The sequence below is a fragment of the Canis aureus genome, chromosome 31, assembly GCF_053574225.1.
Source record: "Canis aureus isolate CA01 chromosome 31, VMU_Caureus_v.1.0, whole genome shotgun sequence".
Taxonomy (NCBI): Eukaryota; Metazoa; Chordata; class Mammalia; order Carnivora; family Canidae; genus Canis; species Canis aureus.
Genome location: NC_135641.1, coordinates 9006379 through 9020304, shown reverse-complemented (window position 1 = coordinate 9020304; position 13926 = coordinate 9006379). Strand labels below are relative to the sequence as shown.

Genomic DNA, 13926 nt, shown 5'->3' with positions numbered 1-13926 from the left:
AGGAGATGGCATGAATCCAGAACAGAGATGGAGGGATGTGCTATGGCTGATGGTATAAGATCTGTCTTCCACTGTAACAAGAGGGAGGGAGGAAAGGATGGATATAGGTGGTCAGAGGTGAATTTTTAGGTTTGATGGAGGAAAATTGAAGCCATTGCTATCTTCTGGCTTTTTGTTCTTCTGTTAAGTAGATGATGAAGTTATCTAAATGCTTAATTTCAAAAAGAGGTGTTCCAACACATAAACCAAATTTTTAAAACAAATCCAAAGTTCTCAGGTGATAACCGTTTCAGCACAGATTAGAATTTTCAAAACCATAATACAATGGTTTGATGTAGTTTCAAAGTGGATTCCAAACATATGTGATGCTCAGCATTATGGAAGAACTCATTTACAATACTCAGAAAAAAATTTTCATATCCCTCTACTCCTCCACAGATCTTTCATGCCCATAGCTTCTCCAGAGCTTCTCAAATATCAGACCCTAAAAATGTCCCCCATAATCCAGCTTGAGATCACTTACCTTACCCTCCTCCCATTTCCTGCTCTTTAGCTTTCAATTATGAAGATAAACTGAAGCTCTTGAATGAAATCCTTTTCTCTCTCCGTTTCTTCTCAAACTTGCTTCTCTCTATCCATTTTCCAGATTCAAAGATCTGCATCATGGATGGTTCAGGAACAGGTCTAACAGGTATAGAATTTTTTCTGGAAGCCTGGGATAGAAAGTAAAAAGAATGAACAGGGAAAAAGAACTCACACATTATTAAGTTGTGGCACATCCATCTCATCAATATGACAAGAGTTGCTTTTGTAAAATATGATGTCAGTGTTGGAGAATGGCCCAGCATGGTCATCCCCACTGGAGTGTACACCCTAGTCCTGAAGGCTGCCTCCAAAGAAGGACAGGGGTTAAGTGGATAAAAGGTGATCAATAACTCTGAAAAATTGACTGTGGCACAGTGCTGTGGCTGACACTGGACAAAATTTGAATTATTGACCATGTATGGCTTATGCATTTTTTAGACATTAAATCTCCAGGTACTAAAAGGTTCCAAAAGGAATGAACAAGAATATTGACCACATGACTCATTGGAGACTTGAGGTTATGTGGGACCAGTAACAAAATACCTGTGTGGGCTAATAAAGCTAGTAAATCCACAGAGAAATAAGAAGATGCATTTAACTCCTCCACCCAGGCATTGAAGGCATTCTTGTCTTTGCACATTAACAAGAAGAACATCAAAGCCCTTCTCATCAAAGTGCCAATGCAGAGAGGTTGTTTTATCAGTCAAGTGCAAACAATAACAAAATCTCACTGGCTTAACACACCAGGAGTATTTCTTGCTTGTGCAAAGTCATTGGTGGATCCAACCATCCTTCAGGACCTCCATCTTCCACGTGAGGGCTTAGCCCTCCAACTGCTGTGAATCTGAGTCTCCAGGGGAAGAGAGCACGAAGGGTTTCTGTGCTAGACATTTCCTTTTGCCCTTCCAGAACCCTTCACCAGTACTCTCTAGCCTGTTCTGAGTTACAGAAGTCTGATCTGTGTGATCTTGTCCTCATTGGACTTGACCAGTGGGGAACTCCAGCAGGATATCCAAGGACAGAACTTGAGTGACTTCAGGTGTTATCTCTCTACTCACTCTCCCTGGGGTCACAGGAGCCTGCTGCATCCCTCTTCTGAGCACCAGAGCTTGCTCTCTTTTTCCCTCTCTCTCTGTGTTCTGGTAACTGCCTTTTCTAGTGCCTCTTAAAGCCTAGATGCTGTAATGACTCCCCAATGTCGCCAACCCAGTGTGTACCACCATCCCTTATTATTTTCTTAAAACCCAGCCCACACCTTTGCAAAAACCATTGCCAACTTAAAATCCAGCCCATCCTTTATTAAACTATTTCCCATTACCTAGATTTTTTTTAAAGGTTTTGCTTATTTATTCATGAGAGACACAGAGAGAGAGGCAGAGACATAGGCAGAGGGACAAGCAGGCTCCCTATGGGGACCCCAATGTGGGACTCGATCCCAGGGCCCCAGGATCACAACTTGAGTCGAAGGCAATTGTTCAACTACTGAGCCACCCAGGTGCCCCCTGCCTCATTACCCAGATTTTAAATATTCTGTTCTGAAAATGACCCTCATCACTTTCACTTGGAATCGTGGACCAGACATGCCCTGCTTGACTCCTATGGGATGGGGAAGTTGAATCCTCTCAATAACCCAGGAGAAAAAAGAACCCAATATTGGTGAAGACCAGAAGTCTCTATCACAGAGGCCCGGCAATAGATGTAACATGATTTACGTGATACTTAGAGAAAAAATGGTCACTTTGCCATTTTCATCATTAGAAACAGCACATAACTCATCATAATTCCTTTTTGGTGTGACTGCAGACAGTTGGAGCACTTCCAAAAGCAGTGATCAAATACAAAATTACCAAATTAACCACCCAATTGGCAATCAGATTGAGATAGCTGTTTCCTCTCAGGTTAGAGGAGATTGCCCATTAGCTCTTTAGAAGAATAAGCAGGGCAAGTCACAGGCCTTATGCAATATTGATTGGATGTGTCCTCACATACAAAATGCCACAGAGTAGCTTTCACTTAGCTATTATACAACTGTCACAGAGGGGCAGAAATACAACGCTATCTTTAAAATATTTTATCTGCTGATTGGTTAAAACAATCTAACAGAGGTAAACATAACACCCAACACTGAATAGTCCATAAATGCCGAAGGCACGCAGGATGGTGAGAGTTGTGCTAGACTCTGGATCCCAGTCCATGCTCTCCAGGAACTAGCAGGGAGTCCTGGGCCACAATGAGCTTGGTTTCTTACATGTAAGCTGAGGCAACTGGATCAAGGGTTTTTTAACCTGAGATCAGTGGATATATTTTATGAGTTCTGGTAAAATTTTGCAAATTTTAGAATATGTCTGCATATGTATTTCTTTTTTAAACAAAAAAATCATAGGCTTCATAAGACACCAAAACATCCCATACCTCTCCCCTCAAGGAAAAGCTTACAAAGTGGGCTAGATGGTTTCCACTGGTTCTTTCAGATCCAACATTTGATGATCCTTTGGTCATTTCTGGTCAATATATTCATCCGATGAGAACACACAATATATTCTCATAAAACAATGAAATTGCCTCAGTATGGAGACTCAGTGTACAGTTGGTGCTCAATAGAGGTGTGTAAGCCTGAATCTGCATCTGATTTTTCCTAATTTTTGAATATGTCATTCTAGAAGGTTATAGAAACATCTGATATAAATGATCTTTTCTGGGTTTTTCTTTCTGATTATTTACTCAATAATGAGTCCTTCACTTGCTTCACATCCCACATTTCCATTTTATTCCCAGGGACTATAGAACAAGAGGTTAATGATAATCTCGTCCACATGAAGGTAGAGGACACATTTTAGTTAAGCAACTCAAATTTGAGCCAAGATTCTAAAACACCTATTTTAATAACTAGCGATTGTTCTGCACAAACTCTTCTCCAAAGAACAAACTTTAAAATGGTTATGAGCAACTCTTAATGGACCAAATTTTCTAACTTCAATGTCCTGAGGTACCTAAACTGCCAGCTCTCCGTGTCACTGTCCACTTACCTTAATTAACCATAGGTTCAGTTTTGCTTTGCAGTCTAATTGGGTCCTTGACTAATTGTGCATTAAATACTTGGCAGAACAGTGTAGACAATCTTACACAGCCTTCATTTCCCCCAATTTCAATCTGGGAAAGTTTAAAATGTCAGATTATTATGGCTGATAGTTTCCCAAGCAAACAAAGGAAATATGATAAAGTTTAAAGTGACTTAATTCCCTGCTGTGATTCCGTCCTGCGTGGCTGTTCTGAGGAACAGTAGTCGTGTATCTCCGTCCGCCTTCTCTCCCACCTAAGTGCGTGCCACCGCCCCATGGAAGATTCAATGGACATGGACATGAGCCCCCTGCGGCCCCAGAACTATCTTTTTGGTTGTGAACTAAAGGCTGACAAAGATTACCACTTTAAGGTGGATAATGATGAAAATGAGCACCAGTTATCTTTAAGAACGGTCAGTTTGGGAGCTGGTGCAAAGGATGAATTGCACATTGTTGAAGCAGAGGCAATGAATTATGAAGGCAGTCCAATTAAAGTCACACTGGCAACTTTGAAAATGTCTGTACAGCCAACTGTACAGGTCTGTACCCAGGTGTCCCTTGGGGGCTTTGAAATAACACCACCTGTGGTCTTACGGTTGAAGTGTGGTTCTGGTCCTGTGCATATTAGTGGACAGCACTTAGTAGCTGTAGAGGAAGATGCAGAGTCAGAAGATGAAGAAGAAGAGGATGTGAAACTTCTTAGTAAGCATTCTGTCCCTGGAAGTGGTAGCAAGATTCCACAGAAAAAAGTAAAACTTGCTGCTGATGAAGATGATGATGACGACGATGATGATCACGACGATGATGAAGATGATGATGATGATGATTTTGATGATGAGGAAGCTGAAGAAAAGGCTCCAGTAAAGAAATCTATACGAGATACTCCAGCCAAAAATGCACAAAAATCAAACCTGAATGGAAAAGACTCAAAACCATCAACACCAAGAACAAAAGGTCAAGAATCTTTCAAAAAACAGGAAAAGACTCCTAAAACACCGAAAGGATCTAGTTCTGTAGAAGACATTAAAGCAAAAATGCAAGCAAGTATAGAAAAAGGTGGTTCTCTTCCCAAAGTGGAAGCCAAGTTCATCAATTATGTGAAGAATTGCTTCCGGATGACTGACCAAGAGGCTATTCAAGATCTCTGGCAGTGGAGGAAGTCTCTTTAAGAAAATAGTTTAAACAGTTTGTTAAAATTTTCCGTCTTCTTTCATTTCTGTAACAGTTGATATCTGGCTGTCCCTTTTATAATGCAGAGTGAGCACTTTCCCTACCCTGTCTGATAAATGTTGTCCAGGTTCCATTGCCAAGAATGTGTTGTCCAAAATGCCTGTTTGGTTTTTAAAGATGGAACTCCACCCTTTGCTTGGTTTTAATTATGTATGGAATGTTATGATAGGACATAGTAGTAGTGGTGGTCAGACAAATGGAAATGGTGAGGAGACAAAAATATACATGTGAAATAAACTCAGTATTTTAATAAAGTAAAAAAATAAATAAATAAAGTGACTTAAACACAGGATCAGGACCCACGGACATACATTAGAGACTAAAATTGTTTTTCCTTTACACTCTCTTCTCTCTGACCTGGTTTTCCTCTTCTCTGTTTTCCTACCCCCCATGTGAATATTGGTCTTTGTGTCACAGCTCAAGCCTCTCACTTAACACACATTTTTTTTTTTTTATTGAACACAGAACTCCCACTTGGGTGTTCTTAGCTAAAATATCATCTATAAAATCTTGTCCATTATCTTCCTATAATTTCCACCTTACATTTTAAAGTTGTTTTGATGAGCCATTGGATTGGTCAGGGGGGTTAATTCCAAAGTTTATGAGTTCTTACCCCAATCCTACATGCCTCAAAAGCAGAATTATTGGAAGAGTGCTTGAAGAATGGACTAACATGCAAATTCAGTGAGCTCGTTGGCACTGGATGAGCAGTGTGAACCAGACAAAATCACCAGATTATGATTTAGGACATCAGAATGCTCCAGCCTGGCCTCTGGTTCTCTGTACAACCAGACCATTAACTGGAGGCCCTTGTTTACTTAGAAAGGGTTAAAGATGATTTTTCAAAAGGATCACTTTAAAATTCACAAAGTAATAACTGTTGTGCAAATATTAAATGGACATATTGAACTGACTCAAAGAAGAATGCGATAAACAGATCTAAAACATCAAAAATACTGAAATGAATTTCTGATAGATGCAAAACTAGGCACAAAATGTAATCTTTCTAATGATGCTTGGATCATTTCTTTTTGCAGGGTAGAAATCAATTGTCTCACCACCAGACAAAATTAATTTGCATTTCTACGAGTTTTATATGATTTACAGAGCTGTAGTATAGTCTAGTCAAAGACAATCAAAAGCACAGCCCCCTATAGAATGAGATAACCCTGGAAGATCTGCTAGACAATTTCCATAATACTGTTAAAATGGCAATCTGTAATCTGCTGCCCATTTGAAAGGCTTTCAAAAATTTTCCCAATAAGCTTGCCCAGGAGATCATAAACACCGTCTCCTAGAATTACGCTTGATCACAAAAATGCTGGTCTCATTGGGTTTGGCCTGCTTATTTCCATGGCTGTTGCAGGAATGCTAATTAGCCATATATTTGCTTTGTAAATTGAGAACCATGCCATTCTGAGTTACTACCAAGGCCACAGAATTAAATCTTGTGTGGAAGTTTTCATAAGGAGATGGAATTTTATCTTTTAAAGCCTGTGCCATTTGCTATCCTGAAGCTACGAAACCAGATCCAAAACACTGTCCACCAACTATCACTTACCGCACCTGCAAATTTGGGTGACTTCTGCCCTTCACAGTCCTTCAAACTTGCTAGGGTTCTTGGCCTGCCTGGAAGTGACCTTCCTTACCATCTGTAGGTCTGGACCCTAAGCCAAGTAAACCCTGAAAGATACCTTTTTTTTTTTTTCTTTAAATTTGGTCATTATTCCTGATTAAGCAAGAATTCTTTTCAGACATTACACTCCTTCAATGGCTTTGGTTGCACAATTCAGTCATATTCTGGTCAAACAGTGGATAGATTTATGCGAAACCTAGCTAATTAATTATTTCGCCATGAGAAATAAAGGCACTTGGGTGCCTGGGTGGCTCATTGGTTGAGCATCTGCCTTCAGCTCAGGTCGTGATCCCAGGGTCCTGGGATCAAGTCCCGCATTGGGATCCCTGTAGGGAGCCTGCTTCTCCCTCTACCTGTGTCTCTGACTCTTTCTCAGTGTTTCTCATGAATAAATAAACAAAATCTTTAAAATAAAAAAAAGAAGTAAAGGCACTTGATAGGAGTTGGTGAATTTTGGGGGATCAGTGGGAATCAGATATCATTTAAAAATGTTTCACAAAAAAAAAAATAAATAAATAAATAAATAAATAAATAAATAAATAAATAAAAATGTTTCACTTCCCTTTACATAAGAAGAGTCTACTTAACTAAATGTCTTTAGGAATGATTCAGAAAAAGTGCTTCTTAATATATACATACAAAAATAGAGCATTAACAAAACATCAAAAAATTCCAAGCAACTAATCACAACAAAATTTTTGTCATTGGTTCCGTTGTTCTTTTGTTCTGCTAGATCATGGGTCACTAGCCTGCTTTCAGGAAGCCATTTACTTTCAGATGAGGGAGAAACCAGGTGAACTTGTCTCAATCTGGTGGTACAGCTTGACAGTATCTAAGTGATGTCTGTTCAGAAATAGACATACTGTGCCAAGTATCTCTACTTAGAAGCATCAATAGTTCAAAGTACCTGCTATAGTTCTACGAGGATCTAAGACTAATGAGACTTATGAGAAGGTCTTCAGGCAAGCACTGGAAAAAAACAAAAATTATCTGCAGATGACAAATACTTAATGATTGTAGTTAATTTATTACTGTCATCAATAATACCAGAATGCAGCAGGATAAACTTCCTATCAGAGTATGATGCATAATTAGTTCATAAGGGTTTGATCAATGTGTCCCCTGAGAGTAAAACCAACCCCCAGAGTCTTCTCATAAAGCATATACTTTCTGAAATATTTATATTAGTAACACTGCATCTGAACAAATGCAAGTAAAGGCTAAACATCTCTTCTAATTTGATGACTTTTCCCCTGTAGCTCTTGCAGTAGCATTGCACTAATTTAAGAGATACCTAGCACATTAAACAAACTTAATTGTTTCTAGTATTTCTCTTTTTATACGGTAAAAACTAAATCTTTGTGATTGCTTTGGGCCTTTGGGAAATCTCAATGATAGTTTTAGGTGTAAAAGATACCCTGAAATTTTTCTTTTATTTTTTTTTCTAAATCTAGGAACCAGTCTTAGTAAAGAAAAGTCAAAAGAGTGGTCAGAGGAGAGCTACGGCACTTGATTTTGGTTGGATCACAGGTGCCTGAGAACCAACTGCATGGTGACCTATTTAATCAAAGTGACAACAAAATATTTTGAAATACACATAAAAGGTAACACACTCATAAAGAACCTTAGCTCTTTCACAAGTGAGAGAACTTTGTTCTTTGGATTTTTCTTTTAAACAATCAAGGACATAATAAAGTCAACATAAAGCACAGAAAATTGTTCTGGGAGGCCCAAGTTCTCTGCTATGTAGACAGATTTTACAGAAAGTAAAGAATATTCTTTTATCTTGTAAATGATTGTATTAATCAGCAAACCAGTGAAACAAACCCATCAAAAAATGAGCAAACATAGCTAAAATTTTAACTTATTTTAAGACTTCTTTTTAGATTCAGCTGTTTTAAATCAAGGCAAATAGAATTTATTGCCCAGGTCTTGTCTTGCACGAAGTTCTTTCATATTCTAGAACAAACAGACTCTTATAGTAGAACAAAATTATTCCTTTTTCTTATAAAACAAAACCACATATCCATTTGCATTTCAATGTCATTATTGCTTGTAGTATAGTCTCAACCATGTATATTAATTATAATGTATCAATGTGAAAATTTCCTATTTCACAGAGAAAATTAGAGGGTATATGATTGAGAACTGTCTGTCATTTTGCAGTGTTTAAGCAGAATAACAACTTGTAAATATGTTCAACACACATCCTACACCGACACCCATCTCTTTTATATCTTCTTAAAGTGGTAAAAGTGAACTTGTTCAGTAACATGACCCAAAGATAACACATGAAGCTTAAAATTATGCTTAGATATTAATATTTCAGGATTCCATATTACATAGAAAATATTAAAGTGTCCAAGAAAATATCAAAGTAATACCCAAGGTATTAATTAGCTCAATTTAATATCAGTTTAAAGCTTTAAATTACTGAAGACCTGACACACTACAAAACATAATTATTATTGATATAAAAAGTTTGTTAGAATAATGACTCAATTTAGTTGAGCACAAATTACTTTTTGTAATCTTTAACAATGTGTTAGGAGTATTATTAGAGTATTTGATCCTGAAACCTCCATAATTTTAGGAAGTTCAGACTGACTATTTTCCTCATGAATGAGAAAATAACCAAGTAAAATAACAAATGTGCTTATATAAGCTTAATACTGACAAATCAGACCAAACATAGATTTATTTTTGAAAACCATAATGATTGAACCAGTCCAATTCACCAAAGATTTATCTTAATTATGTAAACTTGAGTTCTTAAAATGTTTCTGATCCAGCAGAATAATCATTTTAACTATAACTTTCTTAAATTATTAGAAATTCAATTTCATTACATTTGGGGAAGATTCAGAAATATTTTATTTATGTAAGTATGTGTTTATTTCAATAAATGATCAGAAGAGATCTCTTTTGCTTTAAGATACATGACAACCTAATTTGTTAATATCCTCTGGAGATGGATAAAAATCCGACTAACATGACAAAAAGAAGCCTTTCTCAATTACTTCTCAGACACATGGACATGAAGAAACATAGAGGATATGTAGCTTCAGTTCCACAATAGCAGCCTCAAGTCTTAAGTAAACACACACACAACAAAACTCTGTGGCCTCGATCTCAAAGAGTTGTTCTCCTTTCCAGAAAGTCTTAATTGATTAGAGCTCAGAATAGACAAACACAAGAGGTGAATAAACAAAATTCCGTATTGTCTGTCACCCAACAGAAAATAGATCACTATCCTCCACCTGTAGAAATCAACAAATCCTAGATGATAGATCCAAATTTCCAATCACTGCTGTCTCCTTTGGAGAGTAAGTTAGCACCCATGTGGACCACCTGTGTGAACCAGAAACAAAAAACACTCAATCAGGGGAAAAGAATAAAATAAAATAGAGCATCCACAATGTTAAAGTCACTTTGAACTCAGATGAGAAACTATGGAAAAACTCATACAGGCTTGAACAGTCCATGACATGTACCTCTCCATCAATAGTTTGTCAGGTAAATCTTCATGTCTAAGTGGTGTCTTCAAGTTAGTAAATAATAATACAAATGGTCAAATCATGACTCTCATGAAATATAAACAGGTGTGAAAGATTTTGTTTTTCTCCTCAATTAATGAGGGAACTCTGATAGTTAAGCATCAATGCTTAGAATGTTCAGCCAGATTGGTAAGCCACAAAATTTTGCACAGCTTCGTTTAATTGTAGCTACTGGGAATGAAGATGTTAGAGCAGGCACTGGTGACCCATTCCCTTATCCTAGTGTGAAACATCATATCTATCACATGTTCTTTGCAATTTTGGCAGTAATTAAAAACATTCATTATGTAAAATTTGATTTTTTAATCATCAAAATACATTCAAAGTTTGACTAAATAAGTTGGATGATCAAGCTGAACCAGCATCACCAGTGTTCTGCAGTGATATACATCACTGTACTGGGAGGCTGAAATCGGGGGCTCAGTTTCCAACACTGACACTGACAAACTCTACATGGCCAACTCCAGAGGTCTAGTATCTCATTCATAAAATGAAAGTCATCATAGACGGCCTCTGAGGGCCTTTCTGGCTCCAAGGTCAATGGGAATGTTGTTAATGAAAGGTCATCAGGCAACTGTTGTATATGCCTGGGTGCCCATGCAATTAATAAATTTCTGGTCCCTTCCACAGACACAGCAAACAGAATTTGGGTGGGATCCAGGAATCTGCATTTTAAATAATCTCCACATTATTCTTATACAAACTAAAGTTGGAAAATCTTTAGTGTATTGACTTTTTCCTGAGAAGAAAACAGTTATGATCAAAGAATAGTTATGGAATTGTTCTGGTAAATGGTACACTATTCACTGCCTTCAAAGCAAAGATCGTCTACATTGAATCATGTCTGAAATAATGTTGAGAAGAAATAAGTTTGTCACTATTTTAAAAATGGTAGTTCTCAGAGGCACTTGGGTGGCTCCCTTGGTTAAGTGTCTGACTCTTGATTTTGGCTCAGGTCATGATCTCAGGGTCATGAGATGGAGCCCGTGTCAGGCTCCACACTGAGCATGGAGCCTGCTTAAGATTCACTTTTTCCCTTTACCCCTATGCTGATAACTCTCAGATAGATAGATAGATAGATAGATAGATAGATAGATAGATAGATAATTTTAAAAATAAAAAATAAACAAAAGTGGTAGTTTTCTATGATACATGGCTCATTATATCTGGCATATGATTTGAGCCATACACTCAGCCTCACTAAAGAATAGTTGTGAATAAATGTGCAATTCACTATGCTCATCCACATTGCCTTTTTACTTCCTTCTTTCTTATAAATGGTTTAAAGACAATCAATAAAAACAAATTCTGTTTCTCTAAAAATACCAATAAATGTGATAAGTCCTGTGCCACACTAACCAACACAAACAAAGAGAAGACAGAAATTATCTATATCAGAAATGAAAGAGGGACCATCACTCCTGATCCCATGGACATTAAAAGGTGAATAAAATAATACTATGAATAACTATGCCCACAATTTTAATAACTTAGATGAAATGGAGAAATTCCTTAAAAAACACAAACTACCAAAACTTATATGAGAAGTAGTTTGGGTAAGCATATATTTGTTCTTAAAAGTTAAATTAATAATTAATAACCTCTCCAAACAGAAAGCACTGGACCCAGATTGGTTCACTGGTGAATTATACCAAGCACTTACAGAAGAAATAATACTAATTCTCTAAAAACTCCTCCAGAAGATAGAAGTAGAGAGAGCACTTCCTAACTCATGCTGTGAGGTCAGCATTATCATAATAGCCAAAACAGGCAAGGCAAAGACGTTCCAAGAAAAGAACACTGCAGACCAATATCTCTCATGAGCACGGATTTAAAAATCCTCAACAAAATGTTAGCAAATAAAATCCAAAATTGTGTAAAGAGAATTACACTCTACAGCCAGGTGAAAATATTTCAGATATGCAACACTTTTTCAACATTTAAAAAGAAATCATTGTGGGGATGCCTGGGTCGCTCATCAGTTGAGCATCTGCCTTTGGCCCAGGGCATGATCTTGGAGTCCCAGGATCAAGTCCCACAGCAGGCTCCCTGCATGGAGCTTGCTTCTCCCTCTGCCTGTGTCTCTGCCTCTCTCTCTCTCATGAATAAATGTGTCTCTCATGAATAAAGAAATAAAATCTTTAAAAAAATAAAAAGCAATCATTGTAATCCACCACATCAACAGGTTAAAGAAGAAAAATCATGTCAGTTGATACAGAAAAAGCATGTAATAAAATTCAACATCCAGTCATGATTAAAAAAAAAAAAAAAAACCTCAGCACACTGAAAAGAAAGAGGAACTTCCTCAATTTTATTTTATAACATTTCCAAAACAACAACAACAACAACAAACCAGTAGCTGACATCATACTTAATGGTGAGAGATTGGATACTTTTCCTTTAAAAATAGTAAAAAGGTAAAATGTTCTTTCTCACCATTCCTGTTCAACACTATACTAGAAATCCTAATAGTGTAATAAGACAAGAAAAAAAAATAAAGGTTATATGTATTGAAAAGGAAGAAATAAAATGGTCTTTATTCACAGATAGTATGATTGTCTATATAGACAATGCCAAAGAATGCATGAAATAACTCCTGGAACTAATAAGAGAACATAACAAACTAATAGGATAGAAAATTAATACACAAAAGGCAAATTTCTTTCTCTTTAATAGTTTCTCTTTCATTGTGGAAAAATGTTAATCCAAACAAATGGGCATGCCACTCTGAGAAGGCTGTGGCCAAATTGAGGAGAAAATACCCTGACAAATTAATAATCCTCTGAAAGAAATAGTGCAACATATGCTCTTTCTTTTTATACTCCTCACTTCAGATTTTTTTTTGGAATTGGATGAGAGGAAGGATGTCATCTAAGAGTAAGATTCAATGGGAAAATATCCTAACTAAAAATGATGGTCTTGATGGTTATACTTTTGTATCAGGAAAAAAAAAAAAAACAAAAAAAAAACAAAAAAAACCTTCACAGTTTGATGCAGGAAAATAGGAACTTATCCTTCCTTTATACAAATGGAAGACTTAAATCTCTATGTCACTTTAAAATTTTAGGGTAGAGGAAATTAATATAATTAATTATATTACCTTAATACCTTTGCAAAATAATTTTGATACTTTTCTTCTTTCCTATGTATTCACTTTATTTTTTTATTTTTTTCAGTTTGAAAGTAGTCATGCACCAGATTACAAAAATAATTGTGGTATATACCTTAATTCACCCTTCTAATAAGCCTGATTGATGTAGTCTTCCTTACTGCCAGCATCTTCACCTTCTATAAAACGGGTGGTCTTTTACTTCGTTCCCCCTCATGGAGAAGATAATTTGAAGGGCCACAAAAAGTTGAGGCTCTGAAACATTTTCCAACAGTACAGATCTCATGTATCAGATCCTCCATGCATATGATGCCCTGTTTACTAAAAGATCGTGCAATCAATGTGTTATCTGTCAGAGCAATCGGCTTCTTACTGATTTTGCCACAACCACACTTGTAGATCAATTCATTCACTTCGGGCTTGGGTCCCCTCATGCTATTTATGGTTCCACAATCCTTAGCATGTTAATTGAAGTCTTGTTGAGCTTATCAAAGGTGTCATTAAAGATCTGGCAAAGGCAAAGAAACTCCCAAACTCTTCAAGCCTTTGGTCTCACACCATTGATACCTCTGATCCTGATAACAAATACCAATTAGGATCCCACAGGTATGGAGAAGTCGCCAGCTCTTCTTGCCACCCTCGCCATTCGAATCTCAGTTCTGTACACCTGCCTATATTCCTTTTGGTAACACTAAGCTTTTTCATAGATTAGCTTCCTCCTTGCCTTTCGAAGCATCTTTTGGGCCAACT

At 36.9% G+C, this 13926-nt stretch overlaps 1 pseudogene; it reads left to right on the top strand.

Annotated features, from left to right (window-relative positions):
- Positions 1-3810: 3810 nt before the first annotated feature.
- On the top strand, positions 3811-4912 carry LOC144302332 (nucleophosmin pseudogene; annotated as a pseudogene).
- Positions 4913-13926: the final 9014 nt, after the last annotated feature.